We start from the raw sequence: 16,456 nt of genomic DNA on the forward strand, positions 1-16,456 counted from the left end.
CGTCCCCGGGTGGGCTTGAACCACTATCCTTTCGGTTAACAGCCAAACGCGCTAACCCATTGCGCCACAGAGACACAGACAGGCAAGGCTATATGGAGCACAAAAGTCGGGAATCAGCACAGGCCACGGTCTAGCATATGCATGCAGCTCTTAGACAAGCAACAGCAAGGAACTGGACCGGTATGCAGTGAAAGTTCTGTGGGAAGGGACCGAAAAGAGCACGGGGGCTGCGGTACAGTGCTTGCGTACACTTTCTTTGGCCTGTTTTGCTGGAAGAGTTAGCAGGGCGAAATTCCTAGTGAGAGGTCAGCAGGCGGGTTAATGCAAATTCTGGCCTCTGGGACCAGAGCTGGGGTTGGCGGTTGGGGGAGGGGGTGAATTTCTGTGGCATCTGCACAACCTCTGCAACCAACCTTTGCTACCTCACTCCATAACACCACACACACAGCAGCCTTTTACCTCTCAGTAACCAAAACATACCCTGAAAGAGATCGAATGGCATAAGCTTAAGGCAAACAACTGCAGCACTAACAACAACAAAGAGTTCGAATGGCATAACCCTAACCCTAAGGCGGTGGGGCTCCTCATGGTTGTGTGTTCCATGCTTTAATCTCACCCACCATGTATCAAGTGTGAGTTTCTCAGGCACTAGAATAGCTTTAACATGGAGTCATAGGGCTAACCCTAGCAAAACAGCCAGGATCCCTTGCTTATGCTTAGAAGGTGTGCGGTCTCCCTGAAGTCCAAGCAGCATTCGGGGTGGGGACAACTGTTTCTTCCTGACAGGGATTTTTATTCCATTCCCCCAGAGCTCAAGCTGACAGGGGCAAGTGTTTGTGCAGGTCTTAGCCTCCTCCTAGGTGTGTGATGGGGAGCAATCAACCAGGTCTTTTGTCCATGGATGATCCATAGTGGCTTGCCTGATTTCTCAGTCAGGGCCTTCTCTTGTTGGAAAGGAGATGACGCCTCTTCTGGTAAACTAGCATTTCACACTTGGCAATGCTTCTCTCCTGACTGGTGGCAGGGTGGCGGCAAGGGGGTTTACAGTTTTAGTGCCAACGCTTATATATCACCTTACAACATGGGCTACGGCTATTATAAGTGAGAAGAATGCATGCAGCAACTCACGAGCTTGTCATAAACTCTAAACACTAAACACATTTTTATAAATCTAAGGCCTGTTTTAACAACAATAACAAACAGGTGAGAAAGACTAGGTTCCAGCCATGCGTTTGTCACTTTTCAGTAAGGCCTGCGGGCCTTGGTATGAGCTGGCACCTGGTCTGCCAGTGTCAGAAGAGGATCTTCCCTCTCTTGTCCCCAGGTGTCCGTACTGAGAGCAGTACTGTTCAATTTATTCATAAATGATCTGGGGAAAGGGGTAAACAGTGAGGTGGCAAAATTTGCAGATGATACAAAATTGCTCAAGATAGTTACGTCTCAGGCAGACTGCGAAGAGCCATAAAGAGATCTCACAAAACTGGGTGACGGGACAACCAAATGGCAGATGAACGTCGGTGCTGTTAAGTGCAAAGTAATGCACATTGGAAAACATAATCCCAACTGTCCCTATAAAATGATGGGGTCTAAATTAGCTGTTACCACTCGAGGAAGAGATCTGGGAGTCATTGTGGATAGTTCTCTGAAAACATCCACTCAATATGCAGCCGAGTGTTGGGAATTATCAAGAAAGGGATAGATAAGAAGACTGAAGCTATCATATTGCTTCAACAACAATCCATGGTACGCCCACATCTTGAATACTGCGTGCTGAACCCGTCGCCCCAATCTCAGAAAAGATGTCCCCCTCGCCCAGCTCCCATGGGCCCGGGGTTGCTCCTGGGGCAGGGACTGGGCCTGGTGCCTGGAACTGGGTGTCTGAGCCCCTGGCCACCCCCCTGCGGATCCAAGGGGATTGGGTCTGGACTCACCAGGGATTGGTGGTGGGAAAGGATGGGGGATAGTTAATTTCTCCTTGTTTTAAGATCCAAGGGGTTTGGATCTGTGTTCACCAGGGAATTGGTGAAGCCTCTCAAGGCTGCCCAGGGAGGGGAATGTTTTGGGGGGACAGGGAGTGATCCAGACACTAACTTCTGGATGATGGCAGTGTTGCCAGATCTAAGCTAGTGATTAAGCTTTGAAGGGTCCATGCAGGTCCCCCACATCTGTACCCTAAAGTTCAGAGTGGGGAAAAAACCTTGACAGTAGACTAAGGCCTTTGGCTAAACAGCAGGGGCAGCCATACAATGGGAAGTGAACGGTCACATCCTCACCTTCCAAACCCTCCTCTGGGTCAGTCTTAGGGTCCTGATTTCCTATTGATCCTTCCCCCTTCTATTGGTACTGGGAACTAGCCAACCAAAAACCCACTGAACTTTAGTAAGGGGCCAACAGTCCCTTACACGAGCTGGCCCCGTGAGGTTCACCGATGTGCAGAAACAGCAGCACAAGCTGGTGCCATGGTGTAACGGGCAGCACTCAGGACTCTGAATCCTGCAATCTGAATTCAAATCTCCGTTGGACCTTGTGGCAAACCCTTGGAGCTCACAGTGCTCAACTTCCCTGTCTCCAGCTGTGCAAGAGCAAATATTTCTCCTCCTGCTGGGTGACTTGCCCTCTAGAGCCCGGTTGTGAGGGCCACAATGGGTTGGGGCTCTAGAACTTACTACCCTGGTTGCTGATGCCTGCAGTCCTGTGGTTTGACCAGATGCTTGGGATTTGCACAGCTTCACCTGATGCCCACAAGTTTGGCCATTTTGCTTGCAGCCACAGGGAGCAAAACCAGCCCCTTGACCAGGGACTCGCTTAGCTGGGCGCAATGCACTGTGGGTATGCAAATAAGGTGCTCCAGCCGTCTCCGGTGCTCAAAGGAGACTTTTCTCTGAGCTGCCTCTGCTACTTCCCCAGCTGGGTGGAGATTGGGATGCGGCAGGGGTGGGGAAGCTGCTCTCCTGAGACAGTCCCGCTGATGGCCAGGCCCATGGAGGATGGAGCCCTCTTGTCCACATGGCGCTTGAAGGAAGGAGTGCCAGGGCCAGGCTTGATAGTCAGGGCTAGGCAGGATGGAAGAAGAGTCCCAGGCTGGAGCCCAACACAGCTTTCCTGCTCTGGGCACCTAGAGCAGAGGTGGCTGGTGCTGACAGCTCCAAGGGAAGGCTTAAAAGTTACAGAGCAACTGAGAGAGGGGCAAGACGAGGGGAGGACCCTGCTTATGTGTGGCCAGCAGACAGCCACAAAGACACCCGGCCAGACTGTTCCCTGGCATGCCAACCTCCCACTGAAGACGTGCTTAATACACTCAGTGATCAGAAGGAAAACCTGTCAAAATCTGTGTGCGAGGAGAACCTGCTTGGCTTGGAAGGGAGCGAGGAAAAAGAGCAAGTGAAAAAAATAACCAGTGAGAGAGCAAGAGCGAAAAGAACGTGAAAGGCAGAGAAAGAAATAAAGGGAGAGGAAAAAAATAGAAAAAGATGTAAAGAAAGGAAGAGCATGAAAGATGGTGGGGAAAAAAGAAAGCAAGAACATAAAAGCTAGAGAAGGAAAGGAATGAAAAAGAACGAATGAACCAGAAGTGCTAGTTGAAGCTGGAATGGGAGTCAGAGAAAGGACAAACTGACCCGTTAAGCAAGGTTGCACCCCAGATTCTCCATGTTGGGGGCACAGGCCCCCTATTTCCATCCTGGCCCTGCTTGGGGGGACCATGCATAGGTGCCTATTGGCACCCCCATGCTCTGTGGAGGGGGGCAAGGCCCCCCCATACTCACAGGGCCACTGAAAGTGGGTTCAGGCCCCGGTGAAAATTTTTTTCAGGCCCTCCAGCAAGGTGGACCAGCTAAACAGGGCAATGAAGCCATGGAAACCAGGCCCTGGGCCCTCTTCTGGACCGCCGGGCCCCAGTAGTTTGTACCGGCTTTCCCCTTGCAAGGCAATGGTGGCGCACTCACGCACTGCCACGCCTTTTAGTATCATGACTATTTCTCTGTACAACAGCAGTACCTACAGAGAGCGGGGCAGACTCAAACCCCTGTTGTGCCAGAGGCTGCACAGACAAAGAGACAGTCCCTGCCCCAGCTGAGATCAGGGCCCCGTTGGGCCAGGCGCTGCCCAGACACAACGAGAAACAGGTCATGCCCCAGAGAGTTTACAGGCTCCATGACCAAAAAGTGGGAGGAGAAACAGAGGCCCAGGGTCACACAGCAGCACTGAGAGTAGAACCCAGGAGTCCTGGCTCCTCTTGCTCTAACCACTAGACCCCACTCTGCTCCCAGAGATGGGGCTAGAACCCAGGAGTCCTGGCTCCCCAAAAGCAGGGGGAGTGGGGTCTAGTGGTTAGAGGAAGGGAGGCTGGGAGCCAGGACTCCTGGGGTCTATTTCCAGTGCTGGGATCAGGCATCAGTGCTCCAAGCATGTGCTTGGGGCAGCATTTTCCAAGGGGTGGCACTCTAACCCCTGCTCCCCCTTTTTCGGGGGGGGAGACACGCAAAAAGCCAGGAGCCAGCCCTTAACCAAGATGTTCCCTGTCAGCTGAGGCTTTCAGGCTGAGCTGGAACTGACCCTGCAATTCTGGCTTCAGTAGGAAGATGGCGCTCACGGCAGCCTGAGGTGCACAGGCTGGACTGCAGTTCAGGCTGCCCTGCCGCTGGGGAGCCGGAGCATCACCCGCGCCGGGTGGCTCCAGGCACCAGCAAAGCAAGCACCTGCTTGGGGCAGCCCATTTGCAGGGGTGGCATGGGAGCTGAGAACCAATAGGGGGCTCTGGTAGCTGTAGTTTCTTGGTTAGCTCCCTGCCTATAGAGCCAGCCCTGGAGCAGGGAAAGAACTACATTTCCCAGCATTCCCTTGGCCACTACCAACTGGAAAAGAAGGAGGGGGACCTCATGTGGCAGCATGCTGTGAGTGGAGAGTTGCACTGTGAGTGGTAGGAAGACCATATTTTAACATTCAAAAAACAGGACACCCCAGGGGGAGGGAAGCTCCACCCTGCCACCATCCACTCCCTCCGACTGCCCCCCACAGAAACCCCAACCCATCCAAACCCCCTGCTCCCTGTCTCCTGATCACCCCCTCCTGGGAGACTTGCCCCAATTGCCCACCAGGACCCCACCCACTATCTAAGCGCCACTGGTCCTTGTCCCCTGATTTCCCCCTCCCGGGACCCCTGCCCTTAACTGCCCCTGGGAACCTCACCCCCTATCTAAGCCTCCCTTCTTCTTGTCCCCAACAGCCCCCTCCTGAGACCCCCCAACTTCCCCCCAGGACTCCACCCCCTACCTGTCCCCTGACAAACTCCTGGGACTCCCATGCCTATCCAACCGTGCCTGTCCCCTGACTGCCCCCACCAAGCTCTGACCCATCTAACCCCCCTTTCTCCCTGCCCCTGACTGCCCCCCGGAACCTTTGCCCCATCCAACACCCCCTGCTCCCTCTCCCTTGATGCCCCCCTGGAACCCCATACCGCTTCTCCAACATCCCAGACCCCTTACTGTGCCACTCAGACCAGCTTGTCTGGCTCCTCGCAGCTCCAGACATGCTGCTGCATACATGCTGCCGTTCTCCCCCGCAGAGCCCACAGCCTTCCCCCCCCCCCACACACACACACACCCAGCACGTGCCTTCCAGATTTGAACACCTCAAAATTCAGGAGTGCTCAAGCTCAGTTTGGGCAGCTGGTACTTCATTTCTCCCAAATCAAATACACTGATCCACTATTACTTGCTGTAGAAAAAGTAGGATAAAATTGAGCAAGAAATGCTTCCCAGTGGTTATTAGGACTGGAATTGCTATTTTCAACAGCCATTGCCTTTTTTTGTTTGTTTGTTTAAAAGGAAGACAGTGATATTGCATTGGCAAATTCCCCATAGAACGAAAGAGTGGAACAAAAGAATAATAAAGGCACCTCAACTTTTCCTCATTTATGGAGGACAGTCTTATAATATACATCCAGATATCCTCCAATCACACAAGCTGAAAATTGTTCCACTTTACTGCACTTCTCTAACCATATGGGAACCAATCCTGTCTGTGTTTTTGCACATCCAAAAATCCTGCTGAATGACCTGCCCTGGGAGTGAGTTACCAGTGACCCAGGGCTGCGGCGGAAGGAGGGTGCAGGTGGAGGTGGGGGAAAGCCCAGGGGTGGGGCGGCAGGAAGTGGGGGGCACTGGTGGGGAGGAGCCCAGGGCTGGGGCAGCAGCAGGGTGGGCGGAGGGCACTGGTGGGGGGGAAAGGGGGAAGACCAGCGTTGGGGCAGCAAGGGGTGTGGCGGGGGGTGAAAGCCCAGGCCTGGGGCAGGAGGTGGGTGCGAGGGGGGACTCCAGAGCTGGGACAGGGGGCAGACAACATTTTTTTTGCTTGGGGAGGCAAAAAACTTAGAGCTGGCCCTGATCCCATATTAGGGGGCTGGAAGACAGGGCAGGGGGCGAGGCTGCCTGTTGGATGAGGGGACCAGGTGGGACAGGCATTTTGGACAGGCCATCCTCCCATCAAAGGAGGGAGAGCCCAAGAAGGAGGGCCGGGCAAGAAGCTAGAAGCAGGGAAAGAAGCAGAGCAGGAAGGCAGCTTCCCTTAGAGCAAAAGAAGGGATTGGTCCAAGCCCCCACAAAAGCAGACTAGAGAGCAGACCAGCTGCAAAAAACTAGGGAAGGTCAAGAAAGCACAGAGCCTTGTAAGCCACAAGTAAAGTTTCAGAGCTGAGCTTTGCTTTTTCTCTGTTGGCCCCATCATCAGGGGGAATGACAAAGATGCCAAGAACTACAGGACCTGCAAAAAAGAGCAGTCACAAAGACACAACAGAAAAACTGCTTTTGTCAAAATCAACCACACAGCCGCATGATGTGCTAAGCATACCCAGACCACTGATCAGTACTCCCAAAGACTTTTATTTTTCTGTCTTTTCAACCAATCACCAGGGGAAAGTGCAAACACAGTCCCCCACTACCACAAACTATGCAGTTAAGTTTCCCACATTTAAGGAAATTGTAGAGATTAGCACACCCATAATGCAATAGATGAGTCTCACCCTGACAAACCCACCTTCATAATCATGTATCTCCCCTACCAGGTAAGTATGAGCTCCTACTGCCCCAACCCCCGGCCTCACCCACGCCCTCTCCCACTGCTGACAGCTGCCCCGCCGCATCCCCGAGGCCCCTCCCTTCTCCATGCCGAGCTCCCGGTGCCAAAGTCAGGCCCTGCTAGGCAGCCTGCCTCCACTCCCACAATGCTCTGCTCACACACAGATCTGCATACACGCTCACGCAGCTCTGCCCCTCTACTCGGGCCCCTCCCCCTGCCTGCCAGGGCCAGGGCTCTTGCTTGCCCTGTAGTTGTAGCCGGGTCCCGTCCAAGGCATCCACGCTATCAGAGAGACGACATGGACCACCTGCTGCTGGGGAAGGAGTGCAGCTTGCATTTTGCTTCTCTCTCTCTCTCCCCACCGGAAGTTGGTCCAATACAAGAACGACCTCGCCTGCCTTGTCTCATGTTAGTTTCTCCTCAGTGTAGAAGGTCAGGTGTTGTCAGCCACTCTCCAGAAACTGGAAGGCCACTCAATCCCTTTTCTTACCTGCCAAGTGAGGCTGAGTGCACTGGCAGGCAGCACCATTTGAAGAAGTAGAAGATTGGACAAATGATCAGGGCGGAGTATAAAAATATTGCTCAGGCAGACAGGAGTGAAATCAGGAAGGACAACTCATGCTTGGAGTTGCAGCTAGCAAGAGATGTTAAGAGTAACAACAAGAAGGGTTTCTTCCGGTATGTTAGCAACAAGAAGAAAGTCAAGGAAAGTGTGGGCCCCTTACTGAATGAGGGAGGCAACCTAGCGACAGAGGATGTGGAAAAAGCTAATGTACTCGATGCTTCTCCCCCTCCCCCGGCCCCTGTCTTCATGAACAAAATCAGCTCCCAGACTGCTGCACTGGGCAGCACAACATGGAGAGGAGGTGACCAGCCCCCTGTGGAGAAAGAAGTGGTTCTACACTATTTAGAAAAGCTGGACAAGCACGAATCCATGGGGCTCCATGCGCTGCATCCGAGGGTGCTAAAGGAGTTGGCGGGTGTAATTGCAGGGCCATTGGCTATTATCTTTGAAAAGTCATGGTGATCGGGGGAGGTCCCAGAAGACTGGAAAAAGGCTAATGTAATGCCCATCTTTCAAAAAGGGAAGAAAGAAGGAGGATCAGGGGAACTACAGGCCAGTCAGCCTCACCTCAGTCCCTGGAAAAATCATGGAGCAGGTCCTTGAGGAATCAATTCTGAAGCACTCAGAGGAGAGGCAAGTGATCAGGAGCAGTCAGCATGGATTCAGCAAGGGCAAGTCACGCCTGACTAACCTAATTGCCTTCTGTGAGGAGATAACTGGGTCTGGGGATGAGGGGAAAGCAATGGAGGTGTTACTCCTTGACTTTTATCAAAGCTTTTGATACAATCTCCCACAGTATTCTTGTCGGTAAGTTCAAGAAGTATGGGCTGGATGAATGGACTATAAGGTGGACAGAAAGCTGGCTAGGTCGTCGGGTTCAGCAGGTAGTGATCAATGGCTCCACGTCTAATTGGCAGCCGATATCAAGCGGCGTGCCCCAAGGGTCGGTCCTGGGGCTGGTTGTGTTCAATATCTTCATTAAAGATCTGGAGGATGGCGTGGACTGCACTCTCAGCAAGTTTGCAGATGACACTAAACTGGGAGGAGCGGTCGATACGCTGGAGAGTAGGGATAGAATACAGAGGGACCTAGACGAATTAGAGGATTGGGCCGAAAGAAACCTGATAAGGTTCAGCAAGGACAAGTGCCCAGTCCTACACTTAGGACGGAAGAATCTCATGCACTGCTCCAGACTAGGGACCGAATGGCTAGGCAGCAGTTCTGCAGAAAAGGACCTAAGGGTTACAGTGGATGAGAAACTGGATATGAGTCAACAGTGTGCCCTTGTTGCCAAGAAGGCTAATGGCATTTTGGACTGTATAAGTAGGGGCATTGCCAGCAGATCGAGGGACGTGATCGTTCCCTTCTAGTCGACATTGGTGAGGCCTCATCTGGAGTACCGTGTCCAGTTTTGGGCCCCACACTCCAAGAAGGATGTGGAAAAACTGAAAAGAGTCCAGCCTAGGGCAACAAAAATGATTAGGGGGCTGGAAGACATGAATTATGAGGAGAGGCTGAGGGAACTGGGATTGTTTAGTCTGCAGAAGAGAAGAATGAGGGGGGATTGATCGCTGCTTTCAACTACCTGAAAGGGGGTTCCAAAGAGGATGGATCTAGACTGTTCTCAGTGGTACCAGATGACAGAACAAAAGGAGCAATGATCCCAAGTTGCGGTGGGGAAGGTTTAGGTTGGATATTAGGAAAACCCTTTTTCACAAGGAGGGTGGTGAAGCATTGGAATAGGTTCCCTAGGGAGGTGGTGGAATCGCCTTCCTTAGAGGTTTTTAAGGTCAGGCTTGACAAAGCCCTGGCTGGGATGATTTAGTTGGGGATTGGGTTGGACTAGATGACCTCCTAAGGTCCCTTCCAACCCTGATAGTCCATGATTTTTAAGCTGTTCCTGTGTATCAAGGTGAGCTGCAGCTCAGTGAACCCCAAGGATCTGAGGCCAGCTACTTTGCAGGAGAGGCAGACCAAGCAGCAAGTACAACACGAGGTCACACCCCGGCCGGCAGATAGAATCTCATGTCCAAGATCCTGGCTCCTGTTCTTTGCAAAGTGTGTGCTTTTGCTCCAGATTTGAGCTGTGAGCCAAGTGCCCTCTGGCTTCTCGTCCGGGCTCCATCCTCCATGGGCCTGGCCATCAGCGGGACTGTCTCAGGAGAGCAGCTTCCCCACCCCTGCCGCATCCCAATCTCCACCCAGCTGGGGAAGTAGCAGAGGCAGCTCAGAGAAAAGTCTCCTTTGAGCACCGGAGACGGCTGGAGCACCTTATTTGCATACCCACAGTGCATTGCGCCCAGCTAAGCGAGTCCCTGGTCAAGGGGCTGGTTTTGCTCCCTGTGTCCCCAGTTCCCATGATCCAACTCGGGCTGTCAATAGGTTCAATTCCATTTCCTCTAAAAGCTAGCGGTTTAGCGGGCTGTGAGAGTAGTCACCCTGACTTGTGGTAGCATACGCAGTTGCCTTGGCAGCGCCTGTGCCATGTGTTCTCTCTACTCTGCTTTCTGTTCAGCTTGTATAAATCTTTTGCTTTTTGCTAAAGATTTCTGTAAAGAGGAACATTTATGAGTTTGTACTCAATTTTTTGAGGCTTTGGTTTAGCGAGGCTGTTCCCTGTTGTGAAAAGAACAGAAGGGTGCTACCTGAACTGGTGTCTGTGGCTCAAGCTTTTCTATTAGTGTATGAAAACAACTCAGAGCTCTGAAAATGACTGTTTGGGATTTTCTGCCTCTTTTCTTTTTTTTGAGCTCATCGTGTTAGTGAGATGGCTTCCTAGCTAGCCAGGGAACTGTTTTGTGATGTGTATTCAGGCTCTCTGGTTTCGTAAGTTTTTGGTTATCACAGTTGAAGAGCAGCAAAGAAACGTGTTGTTGTTTGTGGCCTGGTCTACACCAAGCTGTTAAACTGATTTTAACAGCGTTAAATCAATTTAACGCTGCACCCGTCCACACTACACTGCTCTTTATATCGATTTCTGTACTCCTACAAAACGAGAGGAGTAATGCTAAAATTGATATTACTATATCAGATTAGGGTTAGTGTGGATGCAAATCGATGTTATTGGCCTCATTATTTTACAGTAGCTACCCACAGTGCACCGCTCCAGAAATTGATGCTAGCCTCGGACCACTGACGCACACCACCGAATTAATGTGCCTAGTGTGGACGTGCACAATCGACTTTATAATATCTGTTTTATAAAATCGGTTTAAGCTAATTCTAATTTATCCTGTAGTGTAGACGTAGCCTGCATTAACGTTTGGTTTGTCCTAAGAGTGTATGGTTTGGAGTCATTTGTAACTCTTCGGTTAGTTATTGGCAACAGCTTATTATTGGGCCCCTGAGTTGAAAGGCTGCTCTTGCAGATTTTAGTTTGTCATTGTTGGAAGGTCAGTTGAAGAGCTGCTTTCTTAATCTAGTCCATGAGGGTTCTTACGCCGCCCTCCTTAATATACCTTCCAGAAGGTGATTGCATGGTTTCCCTCATCTCTCCACAGAAGAGAAATTGTCCATGCCTTTCCTGTTGTGAAAACACCAGTGTTTTCAAACGTTTTGCCCAGATGAGGGATAGTTCATAGGAGCAGAAGAGGAGGAAGGTTGTGGCTCTTTGAGTCAGATTCCTAGCGTTGAAGGCCAGAAGGAACCAGCCGATCACCTCAGAGGGACTCAGGGGCACCAATGCCCCAAATAGCGAGGAACTGCTTTGATGCAATTGACTGTATGTTTGAGATAGTTGTGTGGGAAGGAGCAGAAAAGAGCATCGGGGCTGCGGAATAGCACTTGCATGGGCTTTCTTTCCCCTGGTTTGCTGTAAGAGTTAAGAGTGAGAGATTGGTAGTCACAGGTCAGTGGGTGGGTTTATGGAAATTATGAGTCTAGAGGGGAAACCAGAGAGAGGAAGGCGTCTGCAAGACTTGTCTGTCTTTGAACAGAATTATGTGTAAAGGGTTCTTGCTTTGAATTCTTCCATAGAGTTTCCTAGTTATGGTGTTTGTTGCGTGTCTGGGAGCTCGTCCTGGTGAGGTAGAAATGGGTGGGTGCAGGGGTGTGTGTGCGTGGCAGAGTATCAGCATTGTTTCTTGGTTTCCTGGAACTAAGATCAAAGGATTGTGTCTGTTCTGATCAGTGCAATCTGTGATATGTCTTTGATGTGAGGATTATCTATTAGCTTGATTTTTGAAATGAGAAGGTTAGTTAGAATAGAAGCTTGCTTTGTCTACTTCATGCATTGACTTGGTATTGCAGTGTCTCCAGCGGTGGTGTATCTCTATTAGGAAAGAACCTTTTAATTAGAAAAACAGAAAAGAGTTAAACTGTGATGATCTTTTATTCAAGTACATTCTTTGAAAATAGCAGAAAAATCTGGTATCTTTAGTGTTTTTGTTTTTTATGATAATACAGTTATGGTTTCTTGAAAGTGTTTTGTGAGTCTGCAGATGTGAGAGGTTCTTCTTTGTCTTGCTAGAGAATTATTTAAGAAGCTGGACTTCTTCTTTCTGCTGTGAATCTTTTCAACAGTATGAGGGACAATGCTTTCCAGACTCTGGGTCTGTTGGGGAGATGGTTGTTTTTTTGTTTTTGTTTTTCTTGGGGTGGGTGCTTGGTAATATTTGAGATTACATGTACATCAACAACTGCATGAGTTACACAGATTTCTCCCCACCCGACCTACGTTCTATGTATCTTGGTTCGTAAGATCGAGACAAGGCACTAGGTGTCGTGCTTCACCCGGCACACGGGCCCCAATCCTGATTTTTTCCACCCAAACGGACTGTAATCTAAATGCTAAATAATAACCCTTAACTTCTCATTATTGCCACCCTCAATATTGGAAAATCCCCAAAATCACGACAGTGGCTTACAAATCATGAAGATTCTTTTTTAAAAAATGTAATGTGGGTTCTCTATCTTTTCCTTCCGGTTTTCTGAACCAGCAAGCTAGAAACTAACCCTTCTAGTGCAGCCTGAGCCCCAGAGAGCAGGAGCCCCTGGCGCTTCGGGCTGGCAGGCAGTGGAGTTCCTCACGGTTGTGTGTTCCACACTTTGATCTCACCCACCAAGCATCAAGTGTGATCTCCTCAGGCACTAGAACAGCCTTAACATGGAGTCATAGACAGCCCCCTTGGGCACCCTGACTCTAGCTGGACACCCAGGTGTAGTAGAAGCTGCTGTAACATGCAAACTCTGCATGTCCTTTAGGGCTAACCCTAGCAAAACAGCCAGGATCCCTTGCTTATGCTTAGAAGGCATGCCGTCTCCCTGAGGTCCAAGCAGCATCGGGGGTGGGGACAACAGTTTCTTCCTGACAGGGATTTTTATTCCATTTCCCCAGAGCTCAAGCTGATGGGGCCAAGTGTTTGTACAGGTCTCTGCCTCCTCGTGGGTGTGTGAGGGGGAGCAATCAACCAGGTCTTTTGTCCATGGATGATCCACAGTGGCCTGTCTGATGTCTCAGTCAGGGCCTTCTCTTGTTGGAAAGGAGATGACGCTTCTTCTGGTAAACTAGCATTTCACACTTGGTAATGCTTCTCTCCTGACTGGTGGCGGGGTGGCAGCAAGGGGTTTTACAGCTTTAGTGCCAATGCTTATATATCACCTTACCACATAGGCTACGGCTATTATAGGTGAGAAGAATGCATGCAGCAACTCACGAGCTTGTCATAAACTCTAAACACATTTTTATGAATCTAATGCCTGTTTTAACAACACTAACAAACAGGTGGGCAAGACTAGTTTCCAGCCATGCGTTTGTCACTTTTCAGTAAGGCCTAGGGGCCTTAGCATGAGCTGGCACCTGGTCTGCCAATGTCAGAAGAGGATCTTCCCTCTCTTATCCCCAGGTGTCTGTACTGGGAGCAGTACTGTTCAACTTATTCATAAATGATCTGGGGAAAGGGGTAAACAGTGAGGTGGCAAAATTTGCAGATGATACAAAATTGCTCAGGATAGTTAAGTCCCAGGCAGCCTGCGAAGAGCCACAAAGAGATCTCACAAAACTGGGTGATGGGACAACCATATGGCACATGAACGTCAGTGCTGTTAAGTGCAAAGTAATGCACATTGGAAAACATAATCCCAACTATCCCTATAAAACGATGGGGTCTAAATTAGCTGTTACCACGCGAGAAAGAGATCTGGGAGTCGTTGTGGATACTTCTCTGAAAACATCCACTCAATGTGCAGCGGAGCATTGGGAATCATTAAGAAAGGGATAGGTAAGAAGACAGAAACTATCGTATCGCCTCAATATTAATCCATGGTACGCCCACATCTTGAATACTGCGTCCTGATGCCGTCGCCCCAATCTCAAAAAAGATCTATTGGAATGGGAAAGATTCAGAAAAGGACAACAAAGATGATGAGGGGATATGGACCAGCATATGTCTAAGAAGAGATTCATAAGATTGGGACTTTTCATCTTGGAAAAGAGACGACTAAAGGGGGATACGACGGAGGTCTATAAAACCATGACTGGTGTGGAGAAAGTAAATAAGAAAGAAAAAAAAGCTGTGGCTCTTCGGCGGCAGCTCAACCACACTGCTTCTTCTGCGGCAGTTCGGCAGCGAGTCCTCCCTCCCTTCCTCTTTGGTAGACATTTGGTGGCAGCTCAAAGACTAAGACAGAGAATGGGGGACCCGCTGCCGAATTTCCACCAAAGACCCAGACGTGCTGCCCCGATACCAGATGGGCCGTCCCTTTGAATTGGCTTCTCCATGCACCTGCTTGCTACGCTGGTGCCTGGAGCCAGCCCTGCTCCCGTGACAAGCAGGGGCTGGTGCAGAGCGTGGCAGGGCAGGGAGATGACATCTCCTCTAATAGCAGGGTACTTTTACAGCAAGGGCAGCACCTCCCCGCAGTAGCACAGACCCACCTACTCCTCCTGCTTTCTCCTGACACCAGTACCACCCTTCTCAGCACCGCCTCATGGCAGCATCTGCTTCCAGACTTGCACCAGAAATGGGAAGTCTGGGCCAGGCCTGGCAGTAGCTGTCAGGAAATGGAATCAGGAGACACGACCACTCCCATGGTGCTATGGGGCCCATCCTGGCTGGGGGAAGATGGAGGCAGTGGACACTACCACTCCCATGGTGCCGTAGGGTTTTCAAGTGGCGTTCCTCCCCCAGGGTTGGGTTCCAGGAGAGGTTTGGCATCTTAAGGGATTGACGGGGGGTTGCTTGGAGGAGGTTTCAAGACCAACAGCAAAGGGGAAGTTGGACAGTTGCCAGAATACCAGGGAGACAAAGCAGGTGAGGTGATACCTGTTACTGGACCAACTTTGGAGTCACACAGGGTCTTCTTCATGCGGGGGAAAGGTGCTCAGGGCATCACAGTTCAATAGAAGGTGGAACACTCTGCCCCGAACACCAGACTTTCCCCTACTTCCTGGAACGGCGGGGGGGGGGGGCAGGGGGCTGTCCCCACTGTCCTGTAAACAGCCCCACCATGTAACCCAGAGGTGGCTGCATCTTAGCACCAAGACACCAGTGGTCACTGCTCCAGAGGAGATGGTACATACAGGCCACTGCCCTACGTGGCCACCAGACGTCACAGACTGTGCACTGTCTTAGCTGGCCCCACATGTTACTGCCCCAAGAGGTGAGGTACACACAGGCTACTACTCAAACTGGGCAGCTGGGGTCACTGCAGCAATGGTTGGGGGGGATACAGGCAGGGCACTGCCACACATGGCCACCAGGTGGCACTGCTGCAATGGTGCTGGTGGGCAGGAGATGATAAACGGGCCACTGCCTGACGTGGCCACTACCACAATGGCATGGAGAGAGGGGGAAGGAGATACCAATAGGGCACTGCCACACCAGGGCACCACGGGGAGGTCACTGCTCCAATTAGTAGAGATGCACATCGGGTAGTGCCCCAACTGGGGGCCCTACCCCAGAAAGAGAGGGGGCTAGGGAGAAAAGAGGAAATCAAAGGCCACTGCCTCACTTAGCCATCGGGGTCACTACCTAAATAGGGGACACACACACACATAGCACTGCCCCACCTGACCAGCAGTGGTCACTGCCCCAATTGGGGGATATACAGAGGGTATTGCCCCATGGGGACGCCAGGGATCAGTGCCTGCCATATCTGGCACAGGGGTAGAGGGGATAGGGTGACCAGATGTCCCGATTTTATAGGGACAGTCCCGATATTCGGGGCTTTTTCTTATGTAGGTGCCTATTAGCCTCCACCCCGTCCCAATTCTTCACACTTTCTATCTGGTCACCCTGGGGAAGGGAAGGAGGGGTCTACACAAAGGGCACTGCCATACTTGGCCACCAGTGCACATCCCTAGTGGGGGAGTGATACACACCAGAAGCAGGGCTCACTGCCACAAAGGGGTTGGAAGATACCCAGGGCACTGCCTGACACAGCCATCCAGGGAGCCTGCCACCTTGGGGGAGGTGAAGAATACTCCTTGGGCACTGACTCCTCTGGCTACCAGTGGTCACAGGCCCAATGCAAGGGTTGGGGGGAGTAAATACATACAGGGGACTGCCCCACCTGGGCTACATGAGTCACTGAGATGAGAGTGGGATACGCAGAGGGCCCTGCCCCAATGGCTGATATACATACATGGCCCTGCCTCACCTACCCGCCAGCGCTCACAGGCACAATGGAAATAGTGGGGTCACATAGGCAACTGCCCTCAGTTGCCACCAGGGGTCGCTGCAGCAATTCTAGGGGGGATACATGCCAGGCATTGCTGCCCCTCGCCACCAGGAGTCACTGCTCCTACAAGAAGGCACCTACAGGACACTCCCGTGCTTGGCCAGCAGGGGTCACTATCACTGGGGAAGGGCTATGGGA

At 51.3% G+C, this 16,456-nt stretch overlaps 4 non-coding genes across 4 annotated transcripts; 2 read left to right on the plus strand and 2 right to left on the minus strand.

The window, feature by feature from the left end:
• TRNAN-GUU (transfer RNA asparagine (anticodon GUU)) lies at positions 1-74 on the minus strand. The gene has a single exon. It is a non-coding gene; the product is annotated as a tRNA-Asn (tRNA).
• A 6,831-nt stretch (positions 75-6,905) lies between these two features.
• Positions 6,906-7,068, minus strand: LOC127054604 (U1 spliceosomal RNA). The gene has a single exon (XR_007775284.1). It is a non-coding gene; the product is annotated as a U1 spliceosomal RNA (small nuclear RNA).
• A 3,066-nt stretch (positions 7,069-10,134) lies between these two features.
• Positions 10,135-10,250, plus strand: LOC127054621 (U5 spliceosomal RNA). Its single transcript, XR_007775297.1, has one exon. It is a non-coding gene; the product is annotated as a U5 spliceosomal RNA (small nuclear RNA).
• Positions 10,251-11,713: 1,463 nt separating this feature from the next.
• LOC127054613 (U2 spliceosomal RNA) lies at positions 11,714-11,912 on the plus strand. The gene has a single exon (XR_007775292.1). It is a non-coding gene; the product is annotated as a U2 spliceosomal RNA (small nuclear RNA).
• Positions 11,913-16,456: the final 4,544 nt, after the last annotated feature.

The sequence above is a fragment of the Gopherus flavomarginatus genome, chromosome 6 (assembly GCF_025201925.1).
Source record: "Gopherus flavomarginatus isolate rGopFla2 chromosome 6, rGopFla2.mat.asm, whole genome shotgun sequence".
In the NCBI taxonomy this organism is placed as follows: domain Eukaryota; kingdom Metazoa; phylum Chordata; order Testudines; family Testudinidae; genus Gopherus; species Gopherus flavomarginatus.